The sequence below is a fragment of the Onychostruthus taczanowskii genome, unplaced genomic scaffold, assembly GCF_017590055.1.
Source record: "Onychostruthus taczanowskii isolate IOZ18803 unplaced genomic scaffold, ASM1759005v1 scaffold23, whole genome shotgun sequence".
Lineage (NCBI taxonomy): Eukaryota > Metazoa > Chordata > Aves > Passeriformes > Passeridae > Onychostruthus > Onychostruthus taczanowskii.
This window is the reverse complement of record NW_024499573.1, coordinates 12,483,635-12,501,212: the sequence shown is the minus strand read 5'-3', so window position 1 is coordinate 12,501,212 and position 17,578 is coordinate 12,483,635.

The window sequence follows — 17,578 nt, the reverse complement described above, 5'->3', positions numbered from 1 at the left end:
CTCTCCTTAATACCCTTGAAGCTATTATGTAGGCCAGAAAAATCACACAACAAAGCCTGAATGTGTACTGGGCTAAGTTTACTTTCAGAGTAAACTTTCAGGGACCTCATCTCTTTCAGTAAACCCATGTTTTAATACATGAACCCAATTCAAGACTATTTTTTCCTTTGAGGGTTTCCAGAATTGTTTTGGAGAGTCAGTATACAGTTCCAGTCGTTTGTAGATAGAATCAAATCATAGCTAAAGACGCAATAATAGAAGCATGGCTCTAGATTAAAACAAAACAAAACCAAACAAACAAAAAAAACAAAAACAAACCAAACAAAACCACAACCAAAAACCCATAAACAAACAAAAAACACAAACAAAAACCAAAACAAACTGATAGAATTGTTTGTCTATGGTATTTAAGAGATAGTGGAGAAAAAAAGAGGCACATTTCAGGGGGGACACAGGTCAGGTTATGTTTGATGATTCATGTTTTAATCATTCCACCAGTGTTTTTTTCTAATCTTTCTCACTTATCACTGTTTTAAAAAACCCAACATGTCTTATTATGTATTATTTCTCTGCATCTACTCAAAAACATTTGTTTTCCACATGGACTCCAAAGGCAGAAGGAAGTGACAGCATTAAAAAGAATAAGGGCACCACCAATTCTACTAACAATTTCAAAGCTCAACGGGAGTCTCCAAGTACCAAAGAAATTTAACCTGTAGCACACAAATGTATTTTATAAAGTACAGGGGATTAGATTAAACCATGAACTCTCAGAAACAATGGAATTTTACCACTGACTCTGCTAGAGGCCAGGCTTTCATCCTCATTGTATCCCATAAAAGATCTATAAATACAATCTGAACCTGAATTTTCCCTCTGTAAAGACTCAAAACTCTTATTTGAATGGAAACAAAGAGAGTTTTGGAGGGGGGAGATCTAGTGCAACAGCACTGCCAATCCCATAACTAAAACATGTGGTGCATTTTTGCAGATATAGACTGGACAAGGACTGTCTTATCCACATGGCTCCCACCCTTGTCATTGTCCTACCTGAATGTTGTGAAAACATTCCTCACAAGAAAGTGGCTGTATGGGGTTTATGTAGATAACGTAGGAAATGTTAGGAAGAGAAAGGTCATCTGTATTTTCAGAGGCCTTCTGATTCCAGGCTTGACTTAGAGGAAGCACTAGAAAGCCTATGCCAGAAGGACTGCTGGATTTTACAACAGTCATCTAGTTGTAAACATCATACATCCCTCATCTAGGCCTTTTTTAATTTTGCACAGTACAGTTCAGTTCAGAAAAATCCATCTGTACTTAGGAAGAATAAGTTTTGTGCCTCCCAGAATAATTTGTAGCAGGTCCTAAGGTAGAGAAGGCACAGTCCAATGCTACAAAATTATGTTTTAAATTTGAACTCACCTATATTACAAAAGTGCAGTAGTGTTGCATTTTAAGGCATCACAGTTTATATTACTGTAGTGCTTCTCAGCCATCTGACTAGTACAGCAGTCATGTATGCCCTAGAAAAGTGGGGAGGACAAAAGAGCTATGAGATGAAAACCCTCAGTTACTTAATGCTCCGAGTTCAAAGAAACTGAATGCAAAATATTACAAATTCAGTCATTTACTTACAGTGTACGCCAAGAAAATCTGAAACTGTTATTTCAGTAAAAAGCCAAGATGTTTTATAGCTACAGCACATTTGTTGCCTGTGTCAATTGGACTTAATCCAGCCCCTTGAGATGTGAGTTACAAAAAATCATTAATTTTATGACAAATATGCTCATTGGTATCAAAAATTGGTGGTGAGACTTACCTACATCTTAATAAAAAGTATTGGATGTCTGACCCTGCTTTCTGATATTCTGCGTTCTGATATCTGCACAATGTAAATTGTGCCTTTTCAGTTGATTTGAGAAGTTGGCAGAGTAAACCACGGATGTTATTCCAGTCTTTGGTTTAATTGGAAGCTTTCAGTACATACTCTAAAAATATGGGAAAAGAGACCTGGTTTTCAGTCATACCTATTCTAGTTATGGAGTTTTTCACACTGTTAACACAGCAAGTCCTTTAAGGCTACTTCCAACTTCAAGACAGTCAGAAGATGGGGAGGCCTTCTCCGACTGACTGCCCAGCTCAGCATCCCTCAGAGTGAACTGGAGTGCAAAGGCAGCTCACACCACTCCGGTGACATTGGCCACAGGTGAAGAAAAGTGCAGTTTTGTCCAAATATTTTTTTTCTATATTCTTGATTGTTTCTGGAGTCTTAAATCTAGTTTGAGATTAAAAAATTCAAAAACAAATAAATAGTGTGGGAGCTTGCTGTACAGAGATAAACACGCACATGTACACACACAAACATCCACCTCTCTCTCCACCCTCCCATGTTAAAGCAGCTATCTTGCACATCAAAGGGTGAAGAGTATTTTTGGTATATTCAAAAATCACCCAGGAGATGAACAAGCTTATTTGTTCCAAATGATGAAAGTTCAAAGTATTTCATTTATGCTAACAGTTCATTAGTGTAGCCACTCATGTGTGCTAATCCCACTTATTAAGCCTCCCTGTCTTCTATTAATAATAATTTAGCTAAATGGGAGATGTTTCAACAAGAGTATTCCTACTTTCATATATAATTATACCAGATATGGGTATAGTATCTTGATAATAATCTTCCTTTTCACAAAGCCTTTAATCTAAATAGAGCTCGGAGTTGCCACAAACGACACTAAGCGCTGCACAGGCTGTGTTTGTCTGAAATACTGCTACTGAGCTGGCTGTACAGTGCTCACCTCCAAAAATCCCCATGGGAGTAGATTAGCAGTGGTATCTCTCCTGAGCAGACAGAAACCTGTACAGCAGAAAAACACTGGAGTGGAACCCACAAAACCACTCATGCAACTTAATGGGTCTCAGGACCTTCAGGCAAGCTGTGGCAATGAAAAGAGGCAGCAAATGTTGCAAGAGCAATGGAGGACCTGAGTGTCCTATTATTGCCTACGTGAGAGCTTCAGCTAGTACACAAAAAGCGGTCATTGCCTTCAGCTGTTTCCAGAAGCGAGCTAATTGTCTGTGCCTTGAGAGATGATTTACACAAGACAGTTAAGCCTTAGCAGCCATGGTTGCCAGATTTGTTTGCAGGACCTGCTACAGCTTTGTTCACCTCTGCTATAAGTAGTCAATTTCTTTCATCACGTAAGGAGACAACTTTATGCTTCTCCACTCCAAATCCAAGAATAGACCATTTCTTCCTCCTTTTCCATTAAAGTATCCCATCTTTCCTTTTTCCCCAGCACATTGCCGTCATCTCATTGAGGACATCTCAGTTTCCACTCTCACACAGGGCAGCCCTCCTTCCCCACACACAGTATTTACACAGTCAGCCCCCAAACCGCACAGTGCAGAAAGCCTGCCTTTCCTCCATCCTCCTATTTCTGGCTAAATTGGACTACCTGCTTTCTCTCCTAGCTGTCTTACAAGAGCCCAAATCCTGCTCTGCCAAGCACCATGGCAAGCAGGATGGAAGATATCTCCACCAGAGAAGAAGGAGAAGGCCTAACAGAAGCACACATGTTCCTAAGCTCATGAAAGGATTGCGTCCGTGACTGTGCATGGACAACATGTCAGTCAGTCCTGCAGGGAGGATAGGTACTTATCTGGAGAAAGAGGGAATGTCTGCCCATCCCTAACTTCTGAGAGGTTTAGAACTTAGCCCATGAATCTTTCTCCAACAGCCAGACCTCTGGAGGCAATATGGAATGAAACTCAACACCCATGCACTAATACTTTTTTAGGGACTTAGGTCCTAGCAGTTCCCGGAAGGTGACAAACCAGGGAGAATATTCATCTTGAAGATGATAACTGAGCACATGTAACTCATGTATAGGCATCTGATCACACTCAAGATGCTTCACAAATGAGTTTCATGCTTACAGCTGTAGGTCTCATCCAAGTCCTGAGGCCAATCTAACAGTACAGTGTGCAGGTCACTGAGGTTCTCAGATTCTCAAATAGCACTAAATGCCTATATTTAACCTGAACTGAGCCCTCAGAGGTCTCCATGTATGTGAGTTTTCTAAGTTCTCACAGTCAAATCCCAATTGAGCCATGCAATGGCATTCAGAGAGATATTCAACATGTCCTGCAAAGTATTTGTTGATATTTGTTCAGAACACACTGGCTAGCTCTCCTTGTCCTATAATGGGAGCACAGTCATATTGGAGGCCCTTAAATTTACATGTCTTTGCTTGCAAACTATAACATCCCCATCAAGACAATATAAGATGGAACAACATAGACAAGAATTCAGCATGGGCTTTACAAGGATAACCACAAAACAAGGAAGATTACCGATGCAGGATGAAATAATGTAATCTGGCACTAAGGATTGACTCCAATTACTTGCCCAAAAAAATGTATTCAATATTTCAAAACAGTGAAAGATCACAAAAGAAGTCATAATCCAGGAAATCACATGGGTCTCCACACACTTGTGCTGATTCATACTGTGAACTGGGAATGTTTCAGTCAGCTTGATCAAAGAAAAAAAAATTATTGACCAACTACCTGCTCACATATGCAAGCATGTTTATGCTCCTCATCAATATTTTCCCAAGCATGTTCCCCCATCCTCCTCGATCCTTCCCTTTCTTCTCTGGTCTTTCTCTAGATAATAAATCAACCCTCAATTATTTTTCCCCATTTGTCCCAGTTTTACTATACATGTATTTGTATTTGGTGGTTTTGATAGTTACCTAGGTAGTCTTGACCTTACAAAAGTTTATTGATACTGTTACCTAGGCACTGATGACATTAAGATTTCTCCTCCCCAAAAGATGCCACTATTGCCCTCCAATTACTGTGAATTTTGGTCGGCCCTTAATTCATGTAACTTACCCTTAACCAACTGTGAAACACAGCCAACCTCCACAGTACTATTTCTAACTTCTGACAGCCTCTCATTCTGCTATTCATTATGTCCCACAAGAAAATGTCTTGTGCCACATTCAATTAGCTGAACCTCAAGTCTGGGCTCTGTCCTCTCCCTGCATACCTTACACTTGGCTGCTTAGCTTTCACTTAATTGGACCCTAACCCTTACCTTAATGATAAAAACTTACCTAGGGATTTAGCTTTTTCCTGCAATTCAATTCCATGGACATGTTTACATATTTTCAGATGCATTTTAAAATAAGCAAATGACATTTGATAAAAGCACAACCTAATGGCACACCCTTTTATTGCAGTCAGAATATTTTGATGATCTGATGGTAAACACCACTATTACCTTTCTTATTCCGGCATATTTAAATACACCATAGTTTCTGTCATCGGCCAGGGCCATACCTGTCATCAACAAGACCTCTAAAGGTCTCAGCTGTCTGTGAAGAGTGAACCTAAAACAATTTAATCCAAAAGTGTCATTTGGCTCACAGAAAGTAACCATTCTTTCTCTGGTGGTTAGTAGGTCCCCACAAAAGAGAAAAAGAGGACTGGTACACAATATTTCCCCCAGGTAACCTGCAACCACTGACTAATCCTGAGTTCAGATTTACTAAGACTGATGGTATGTGTGCATGTAGTAACGTTCTAAACTCTGGTTGGCCAGTCCTTGAACTCTCATCAATACATTTGAATCCACAACACCATTGCCAAGGATTTTCACAGGCCTGAATCTAATCACTGAAATAACTTTGGGGATGGAGTACTTTCAAACTTGGCTCATGCTGGATTCATTTGCTGCCAGCAGTTCTTCCTGTTGGCCAAGTGAGCAGTTCTCATCTTTGCTCTCCATGGTCTGATCTGGTTCTACAGACCTTGGCCATGGGATGTCTCTCTTCCAAACTAAGGAATCTCAGACTCTTCCCCCCTCAAATGTATTCCTCAGTGTTTCCTAAACACAGAAACCTCATCTTTGAGGTGCTCTTTGGAGAAGCTGTTGTTCTTAAGAGAAGAAAATTTTGGTATTTGAAGGTGTGTGGTGAGGAAAAAAACCCCAAACAGAACCTAAGGAGATTTTAAGGAGGAATTTTCTTTTGGTCATAATTAGAAGCATCAAGCAAGGAGAGGATTTATAGAGTGACTTAAGTAATGATGTTCTCAGTTTTGTTCTCCATTAAGAATATTTTTGCCATTTTTTTGACATCTGCCAAGTACTGAGAAAGACTTTTCATACAACTGTGTATCATAACCCCAAATACCAAATAGTGAGTGGCAAGAGCAATCTCAGATCTCATCATATTCCTTTAAGATATGGAATTCTTTTCTATACATGTGTCACTTATGTCTTTGTATATATTAATTTTTTTATACTTCAGTAACACAGTTGATAGGCAGCTCTGAAGTTTTAGTAGCAAAACTAAGTCTACGTTTTCTGATAATATTTTGTTCAAATATAAGAAGTTTATTTTTCTAACAACACAGGTTCTGAGATCTTAAAAGTCTTTACAATGGAATGACTGCCAGAAATGCTTTTAGAATTAAGAAGGAATATTGTTTAATTATTCCGTTCCTTACTTGGGAAACTTGGGCATTTTATTTCTATGTACTAGAATCCAACATGTCTGCCTCTGTTTATTTTTCCTATCAATGAAGTAGCAACATGTGGTACTGTCAAAAGAAGGGGGAGTTGTGAATTTATTTTGTGGATACCTTGAATACTGACAAATAGCTGCTATTTTTCATATCGGCTATGGCATACCAGCATACTTTTGTTGTCATTTTGTGTGCTTTTATCCCCAGTTGAATAATAGATTTCAAACATATTTATATTTTAAAACTATGAAAATAATAGCAGTCATAATATGCAAATTCATTTCCATAATCTAACTAGCTTCTTACTCTAGCTAAAACTGAAACATATATTGTAAATGTGCTACAATTTCCTATAAGAAAAAAAAATAGGAATAAAATTATAAACATGCATTTAAGAACAAAAACTCCCCATGATTCCTTTTCCAGCAGTGAATTATTCCTACCATTCAATATGCATTATTTGAAAACTCCTCTGTGCAGCGTCATCAACAATGTTTACCGGAGCATGATGATTATGATAAATTGTTCCAGGGAGTTCATATCTATTGTAGTTGTAGGTCAGCACTTGCTGTAAGAAGAATGCCACCAAATTCACAAATAAAAGAGAAAAAAATTATAAATGTGACATCAGCATAGGAAAAAACTGTTTGATAAGATCTGTGAATATGCCAGCTTGCTTTTGGCTGGAATTGACCTAGCAGATCTCAGCTTAATGGCTTGTTCCAAGGAGATTAATTAATTAATTAATTAATTACCATTAAATGGGCTATTATTAAAGCTGCTGCAAATGTAGGAATGGGTTTTACTCTGCATGACCAACTGTTTAAGTCTATGCATGCCTTTAATACATAGCTTAACCATGCACTGGAGTTTTGCATTTTGGATTGATGTTTTTGAAAGTATACATTTTGGTTTTGTTTGTCCAAATTTCCTGTCAGGATGTACATTATCTTTAAAAGAAGGCAGCAGAAAAAGAGCCCTTTAATCATCGATACCACTGAAAACAGTGCCTTATTCTGCAGTTACTGACTGAGAGAATTTTCTTCACTGGCTCAGAAAATGCCTCTTTACACTCTGCAATGACAGCTACACCAGCAGTAAGAGCAGGAGGAGAAGGGGACATGTGAAAGTGTAGGCACAGCTCACTGCTTGGCTGACATGAAGGACAGTGGACGCCTTATGTGCCTCAAAGTGAAGGGCCAAATTCAGTGCCTGGGTAGGCTGCAGAGGAGCTGGGAGAAGCTCTGCACACCACCACTGTCCCCAGCTGTAAGGCAGACCTGCTTCTACCTGGCCTTCCATAGAAAGCTCAGCAAAAGTTAATGTGACCTCCCAGAATGTCACATGACCTTGTGTTTGGAGACTGGAAGGGAATTGGGTGATAAATAATTCACTCCTGCCCACTCTTCATTTATCATTTCAGGATTTAGCCTTATCTGTCTCTGTGGGAAACTACTGTGTTGCTAACAGATAACCAGGCAGTGGGATGATATGATAGTGTGGTCAAAGCTGTGCTTTCTGCTTCCAGTTTTACATTTAATAATCCAAGCAGAAATTAATAGGAATGTTAAACAGCAGTATGAAATATTATTTTCATTTCCTCCTTCAATTTCTTTGCTCTATAGCAGGATGGAAGATAACCAAATGTCCGTAGAGGTATATCCATTTGTCTAGAACATAGGAAGAGATTTGCAACTGGAGTAAGAACATTTTTACAACATGGCCATGGCTCCCACAGAGATGAAAATATAGTCAGAAACTCAGCCAGTGGTGCATCTTTCTTCACAGAGAGGTTTTGTGTATAAAAGACAGAATCAACCTTCAATAAATATGTTGGAAACACTTGTTCATAAGAGATGGTGAGTAGTAGCAGTGGGTGTCAAGCAGTAGTGTTGAGTGCTACGTAAGAAGAGGTAAATTGTGATCAAACAGCCAAAAACAAGTATGAAGGAAATGCAGACAAATTTGACTCAGTGCTCATGCACGTATGCATGTGTGTACATAAATATATACTAAAAATGTTCAAAATTTGCCTTTCAGTCCGTCATTACTTACTTCCCACACTCGATAATCACTCTGCTCCAAGACAAAGTGGGGTTAGAAGGTCATTCTTCAGCAGACTTAACAAGGAGCAGCTGTTTTGGCATGTAAAACAGGAGAGACTGGTTTTGCCAAAAAAAGACAGAGATGTTAGGGGATGTGGAGTTTATTTCACAATCACCTGGTAAAGCTGGGAGGAAATAATATATAAGATTTCTAGCCCATAAACCTTTGCTTTGCTTTGCCAGAAGACATGGTATTGAAGCCTTTTCCATGTCTAAGCCAGACAGATAGCTGTCTAAAAAACAAGTTTAAACCCTGGTTTTTTTAGTGCATCTAACAGTTCAGCTTTTTTCAAATGGTTTTTACAGGGAAATAAAATTAAAAAATCAGATTATGTGAATAGACTTCGTCTCTCACACAACACTTCCAAGAGTCTGATGTCACCTGGCTCCTGTCAAAGTGTCAAGTTTTGATCTTTTCCTGAGAGGAAATTATATACATGCACAGCCCTTCTGCTCAGCTTTGAAAACCAAATTGGGTTACATCTTCTCTTTTGGGAAAGGGACAAGAAAGGGCTTCAAACTAATCATTTTTCTTGTCTTTTTGTGTTCTTGGATGTAGATTATTTGGGAAAGTAATGCCTCAGACCAATTAAAAAATGAAAGTAACAGTAGATAGAGCTCAAAAATGGAATTAATTTAAAATATGAAAAAAAATGTATTTATTTGTTAATAGGTTTTGAATAATCTTGAAGCTCTAACATGCCGAACAAAATTGAGGTAGACAAAAACAGTAGGTTTACTTTCATTTTGTATCAATATTAGCAAAACAAAAGTTTGAGATCCTGTGCTAACACTTCTGCACCTAAAGGGGTATTCAATATTAAACACCCATGTCAATAAGCAAGTGCTCTGAAGAAAACTAATACTTTAACTTGACAGATCTGATACATTTTATTTCAGCACAACTCCTAATGAGGAGTTTGGTTTTGTATCGTGCATCTGAATGATATTCCTAATGATGGTAGTGACAGACACTGCCAGAACAACACATGTTTTAACACACCTTTTTAATATTTTGAATGTACATGTGGGTTTCTCCAGTGAAGAGAGAAGAGAAGAGAAGAGAAGAGAAGAGAAGAGAAGAGAAGAGAAGAGAAGAGAAGAGAAGAGAAGAGAAGAGAAGAGAAGAGAAGAGATGCATGAAAACCCAAAAATGGATTTGACAAATATCAAAGTTATTACTGGAAATGAAAACAAGAAAAGAAGAAAAATGCTACAAGAAATTGACATTGTTGTGAAAAAGCACCTATAAAGCACTCAGAGCTAGAAAAAAAATTAAAAGCTGAAGGAACCATGGAATGACTCATTCTGGAAATTAACAAGGTTGTCACAATACAAAGGAAACTACAGTGTCGATGCTGAGAAAAAGTTCATTTAGCCTAACAAAAAATGCTGAAATTGATAAAAAGAACAGATTTGAAGAAAATATTTAACATCAGGTGGGAAAAGAAAGTTGAACATTAAAGAAATTTGAAAACAAAAGGAAAGGTCTTTCAAAAGTTTTAAACAGGGAACAGTTTCTCATCAAGATTTGCTAACCATAAAAGTACAAGTAGAAATATTGTGTACTAAAAAAAGCTTTATGAAAATCCCTAACATATCTACTATACAGTACAGTGAGGAAAATAAGTCATATTTTCATTGCTAAGTCATCAATAAGAATAGTAAGTTTTAAAGAAACAAATCTGTAATATTAGCTACAAGTCCATTTCATATCTGCTTGCTCCGGTGACATGTTCTGGGTTATTTATACTTCATAGAGGAGAGAGAGGAAGAAGTAATACAAATCATGTTTTGGGCTAGTTAATTATTTTCTTTGCACATTTGTTTATTTACAAATTAATTACTGTGAATTTGGCTTGTAACTGTACAAGCTAAAACATCATGAACTGACAGCTGAAAGCAAAGATGAAGCGTCACCCTACCACAGCCAAGTGCTTCCTATTCCACAGGGAGCTCTCTCCCCAGCCTTTCCTCAGCTCAAGAACCAGAAAGGAACTGTAGTACTTGGCCTCTGTCCTGCGTATTTTCTAAATCACTGACACCTATTCAAAGCAGCTGTAAAGTATAATCACAACAGGATATTATAATTTAATTCTTATTCTGACCAGCTATGCGCACACACTGAAAGGCCAGAGAAGAACCTTCCAATCCATCCTAATTATCTCCGTATTACAGGCTACAAAACTGCAGGTGAGCTGCTTAGTGTAGGCATCTGTGGCCATGTTTGAAGGAGACTATATTTTGATGCAAATGTTTGAAATTACAGAGAGTCTAACACATTCACTGGTGTTAGAATTATAGGCTAAATATAAATGTTTATCATGCACCTCGTAAAATATTATAGTGTATTACCTACTGAAAGTTAACTGTCAGTATAACAACCACGTCAGTCCAGATTCTCCCTGTGTAGTAATTTACTGTGGAAAACTAGGAAGTAGTAGCACCCTCTGTAAATGCTGTGAATGACTTACCCTTCATTGTGGATGTGTTCATGATAGGTAACTTAATCATGGCATAAATAAAAGGGAATTCTTAAAGAAACCCTGTAAGAAAGAAATACACTGACCTATCTAAAGCTTTTCCAGCACGTACCTGAGCAGCTAATCATGCTAGCCGCTGTTAAGAGGAGGTCCTTTAGTCTTGTCAGACAGTCACAAACCACGGAGCAGCTGGCCACAGCTGAGCACCTGGCGATTAAAAAGTCATAAAACTACTCAAAAATTGGTCCCAACATGGATAGAGGAGGGACCTAGAAGTTGCTGCAAGCTCATGCATACTCAGAAGCAACACAACTGAGTTACATCTACCTATCATCTTGAGAGAAAAGCCAAGCAGAGACATAGTCTGAGGCATTACTGCAGGCTCTGGCTTTATACTGTACATTACAATGACATATTGTATATTACGACATATTGTATATTGCAATAATACCTCTGCATACTGCCATGCAATATTGTATTATTCTTTCTCCTACTGAAAAAACTAAGCCAATTGCAAAATGGTGTTGGAGCTGGAGTTTATCTCAAATATATTGATTATTTGTATTAGTAGCTTGTCTTCCAAATGTGTATCAGTGTGTTCGTGCATGGGTTTGGAAATCACATAGCTTTTTCCTGGCATTTAGGTTCATTCAATAAAATGAAAATCAGCTGATTAAAATTTTTAACATTTTCCCTTAGGACAATCCTAAAATAGTTTTCTATTGGTGGAGCTCAGCACGTGAAGCTTGTTTCTTCCCATGATGCCAAAAGTCCATTTAGCATGAACTGTCACTCAAGTTTTCTCCTAATGAACCAACCCCTATTGTATTTACACTGTACTACACTGAAAGATGCTGACCTTGCATGAGAAAACATATCTGCAGTCTGCTTTCCAAATACAATTGACTGCTTGAGCATCTTGGCACTTTCTCCTCTAACTTTTGTTCACTCTGAAATTTCTACTTTGTTTAATGTCAAGATAGCTCCTAACAAAAAAGCCAGGTAGAGCAGGTGGAAATTGAAATGAGAAATACACAGGATGTTTTTTTTGTCTTCTTTGAAGGACAAGCTGGCAGATGCAGCCCCTGTGCCTGAGGACTGAGAGGCTCGGTAGAGGAGGGTACCTATAAAGCACCAAGTGTTTTTACACTTAAGTTGCCCACCATTAAAAGTCGCATCACATCCGTGCAGAATAGACCGTTTCACTCGGATGCAAACAGTATCACAAACACAGGGACCATTCACACGCCTCCTGGGCTGCACTTCGGCGAGCCTGGGATGGAGCCGAGGACCGTGTGTACCATCTAACGCTCCCAAAATCTCTTCTGTTTGCCAGGGGTGTTTCCAGCCCCCACTTATCTTTTCCCATGAGAGCTCAGCTCGGCGCAGGAAGGCCGTGGGAAGGCAGGCGCAGCTCAGAGGGCAGGGTGCCCGCCCCGCCGGTCGGGGTGCGTGCAGGGCAAGGGGGGCTCAGCTGGGGCCCCGCACCAGGCCCACGCGTGCTGCTCTGCATCCCCCGCCCCGGTGCCCGCCGGCCCGCACTTCCCAATACGCGGGACCTTGTGTTTGTTTGCCGTCATGTTTCATTTCTGGTTTGGGTGGGTTTTGCTTTCTTTTTTCCTGGTCTTGTTTTGACTTCCCGCAAAAAACGGTGCCAGTGCCTGCGCCCTGACCCACTTCTCCGTCGGATAATGATATTCCGCGGCTCCAGCCCCTTCCCCCGCTGCCACTCCAGTTCCCAGGGAACATGCAAACCCTCCGGTTCCCGGGGCAGGGAGCAGCCGGCAAACGGCACCTCCTTAGAGGCGGCTCCGCTCCGTTCCCACGGCTGCCCATCGCCGTGCGCGCCCGCGGCCGGGCCCCGACCCACGGCCCGGGACCACCGCTGCCATCAGGGTCCCTCCCCCGGCCGCTGCGCTCCGAGCGCTCCAGGCTGCGCTGACCGGCCGCGCACCTCGCTGACCTCGGAGACCTCAAGAAGCCCAGAGCCACCCCCTGTCTCCGCCTCTTATAAAGATCTTGTAAAAGAAATAAACTTTTCTTCCCACGGCAAGGGGAGGCTGGCGTTGTCTGGGGGGCTGCTCCTCAGCCAACGCCGGAGCTGCATCCCAGTTTTCGACCCCGGGGCCACGCTCTGCCCGCGGCGGTGTGAACCCCTCTCGGTCCCCAGGCCCCCGTTCCCTCCCTCCTGCTTTTTAGGAGGCGGGGGAGGGTTCTGTTCCTCCCGCCCGCGGGTGCGCACCACCGGACTCGCCGCGCACAACACCCCCGCTCACGCACCCCCAGCCCCGCACCCCCATCCACACCCACAAGCGCGCACACACACACACACACACACACGCACACACGTACACATATACTCTCTCACACGCGCGCACACACACACACACACACACTCTCACACGCGCGCACACGTGCGCGCCCGCCCAGCGGAGCGCGGTCTCCGCCCCCCGCGCACACACATACACGGCGTGCGCGCACACACACACACACACACGACACACAAACAGTCGCGACAGACACATCAAGCGGACACCCGCGCACACGCACCCGCCCGGGCACACCGCACATCCCGCGCTCCCCCGCAGCCGCTGGCTGCCCCCGCCATGCGCTGAGCGGAGCCGCGGCCCCGCAGCTCCCAGCGCCGCTGGTCCCGCCCGCGGCGTGGGGGCGGCCGCCGGGCGCGGTCGCGGCGCGGAGCCGGATCCCCGCGAGCCAGAGGTGCAGCAGCCCGCGGCGGGCGGGCAGGAGGCTGAGACAGCCGGACAGGCAGGCAGGCAGGCAGTCGGAAGGAGACGAGGGACGATTTGGACATGCTCATTCTCGGGCGCTTGGTTGCCTGCATCCAGCTCATCTGTATCCTCAGAGTGGGTGAGTGATCTCTGCATGAATTCATCTTCGGGCTTCGGAACAACTTTTCTCCCCGGGCTCCGGTGGTGTCCGGTTTTGGTCTCTCTGATCCCTTTTACTTGGATATACAGGCGCAGTCCGTGCCTGTTCCACGTGGAGAAAACACGCTGTCAACACCACGGGTGGGAGCGTTTCTCCTACCCCTTTTGCCTCAGCCGCCGGGCTCCGAGGATGCGCGGTACCCCACGCCACCTCCGGCGCTGGCGGGCTGCTCCGAGCGGGGCTCGCCGGCCCGCGCTGCCTCTGCTCCCGCAGCGTGCCCCCCGAGCCCTCGCCGGGCTCCGGCCCCGCTGGGCTGCCGGCACCCGCGGGGGAGGCACCGGGTGTGCGCCGGTGACAGGGGGACAGAGGGAACCCGTGCCCAGCAGTGCTGACATCGATCATCTCCGGGGACGTGGGATGGGAGATGCTACTTTAAGGTCTCGCATGAACTGTTCCGAAGGGAAGGGGATGGTGCAAAATTTCTCTTTAAAAAGGACTCGTTCTCCCTGAACCGGTAACCTCAGTGGTTGCCCTAAACCATACAAAATACGAGTCGTTCATTCACGTGGGACCCCGCATACAGAATATGGATTCATATATAAATGTTAGTAGGACTGCTTACATAACCAAATTCATTTTCAGCTCATGCAGACCTATGCAACTGGAGCGCATCCTAAAAATCATGCAGTTCCCTGTTACATGATAAGATGGTTATTATAACCAGTGTGAGTCACTTAATGCTGCTAGAAGTGCTTCATCAAATAAACACTAGCAGCTTTTGTGGTCGGTTTTGTATCCTGTTGAATGATCGTTTTGAATTTATAAGTTCTAATTGAATAGAACACTAGAATATACCAGTTGGCTGCTTAGATTTAAGTATGAGGAACTTGGGAGCTTTACCTCCTTGTGTACAAAACCAGTCTTACAATAGGTCTGCGGTGACAAAGTAGTCACTAACCTACATTTGTCACCCAATAGGTGGAGCTGCTTCTGAAACTATGCAGCTCTATAAACAAAGATCGAGGTTAGGTTTCACTCTCAGTGGAAGCAGTTTTGTACCAAGTTCTGCTAGTTAGGGAAAACTACTTTTTTATTTTATGGGAAAAATGTTTTTGCCTCTTTTCAGAAAATACTGTGGAATGATTCGACTATAAACAAGATGAATGTAACAGATCTAAAATGTATCATATTTGTAAGGGCATTAATAACATTTTAATGTCACTTTTAAACTAACCTATTCCTAAAAATAGGGTACTTGCTCCAATTCTCTTATTTCAAATAATTCTCTTATACTATGGCAAAGAATGGCCTGTTATAAAAATTTTGATAAGTTTTAATAATGTCTTTCTTACATTGACAACCTGTTTCCTAAAATCAGATGTACTCCCAAGTCTGTTTAAAGGAAAAAAAAAAATTAGCAGGTAATTTTACATGTGTGTGGAGGTATATGAAAATGTTTGAGAACAGATCAAGTATACGATAATATCATCATAATGTAATACAACTCAATTAAATTTGGGAAAGACCTTCCCTTTTCAGGTGATCCTATCACACTGGAAGCAATGCAAGACATAATTTCATAACCTTTTTTGTTTGTTTGTTTTAAATAATTTCATCTAGCATCTTACTAGAAATAAGCTAGTTTTATGTAATATAATGTTTGGGTACTTGTTGTGCATATGTACATTATATTAATGAATTTACAAGATCTGGCAGGATGGGAAAAGGTTTTCTATTCATACAGAAGATTTAAGTGCAGCTACTTTTTGTTTCTCTAGACAGATACACTATTGGTTTCAAACTGACCTAGAGGGGACCCCCTTTCTAGATGTGATGGATTGATTTGGTCTCAGTGGTGCAGCCTTCTGAAGACTCATGAGCTACACTTGTCAGTGTGTTCAACAGTATGATTGTTTCCAAGAATGAATAGCCTGTGCAGGCTATTAGATGGATTTAATCAGATTTCATTTGAATATGTTCCTGTTTGATTACCTCTCTATAACAAATATGGGATGATACGATAACATTAGTTCATAGAAACAAATACTTAGAATCCTGATATCATTTTCTTCTGTGTATTTTGTTTGTTTGTTTTTTTTTTTTTTTCATAAAATATAAAATAAATAATTGCATACCACCAAGGAATGGTTCCAAGGCTTTGGTGAGAGAGAAGAACTGGATGGGACTGCCTGGCTCTTACCATTAAATATTTCTGTAAATATTTCTGGTGCAGAAGAAACCAGACCCAGGCTCTGTGAATGGATTGGTGCTGGAGAGCATGGCAATCTGCCTTGGCATTGTGGAGCTGATGCTTATTAGTGTGAGGCTAGGCAGCATGTAGATCCCAGCCTCATTTGCTTCTAGTTTCAGAAAATGTTGTTGAGTCCTTAGCTGGTCTGGTACAGAGCTTTATCAGTGGTCCTTCCCAGGGAATCTGATTGGGAGATTGCTGTTGACACTGGGAGATTCATCAGGGAAATCTGTCTCATATGTGTCCAAAAAAGACAAGGCAGCCAAGTCAGCCTCACTGAGGAATAAACTGTTAGAGCAGATGGAGGCAGAAAGTTTTTCTGGGAATGATGAGACAGTGACAGTTCATTCTTTGCCTTACTGAAGAAATGCTTTGGAGCTTAATTCTAATATCCCTGCTGAGTTATGAACAGCACCTTCCTTCACAGTGCTACTGAAGCCAAGGAACTTGATTGCATCAAGTACTGATGTAATTATTTATGGAGCAGGGTATTATCTGAGTACTCTCAGTGAGTGCTGTTCAGTGAAGTCCAATGAAACCTGTGGAGTGAGATGCTACTCAGCCACAAATAAGAGCTCATAAGAAATCCTATGCCATTGTTTGTGAATGTTACTGTGCGGTTAGAGATTTCCTATTAAGTTCTTTCTTTTACTGAGATTAAAGGGAGAAAAACCCCAACCCTACATGGACAATCCACTTGGCTTTTTTACATTTTTATTTTAAATGAGAAATTTAGGAATCTGTACTCTTCAGCCTGCATGTATCTCAGACTGAAGATGCTCTTTGAAAATCTGCCCTGGCTTGCTGATGTGTTCCATATAACCTGAAAGTCAATGAGATGTGCCCTTTTTGTGCCTTTTGTTGCACTGTTCCTATGGAAATAATATCTGGAGCCTTTTCAATAAGTAGACTATTTATGAATCTTTGTAGGCAAGAAAATGTTCATAGAAAAAGGAACATATTTTAACAAATTAGACTGTAATTGTGGTTAAATTTGAGTCAAAGATGTGTAAATATTTAGGCAAGAGTTAAAAATACTGCATGTTTTCATTAGCAAAATGTATGGGTAGTTTCCCCAAGAAAAGTAAAAACTCTCTCTAGAATTAGCTAATCTGCATCCTACTGCTGTCACTGTCCAGCCTCAACCAGGGTTTTGCCTTTCAAAATGCAGCTCATTAATCTATGAATTGCTTAATTAGTTATGTCTCAGTTTAATTTCTCACTATCTAGAAAAGATCTCTTGTTTTTAGTTTGTTTCTGGCATCCCTGTGCCATGACTTCATTTACACAAAGATGGTAATAATTCCCTA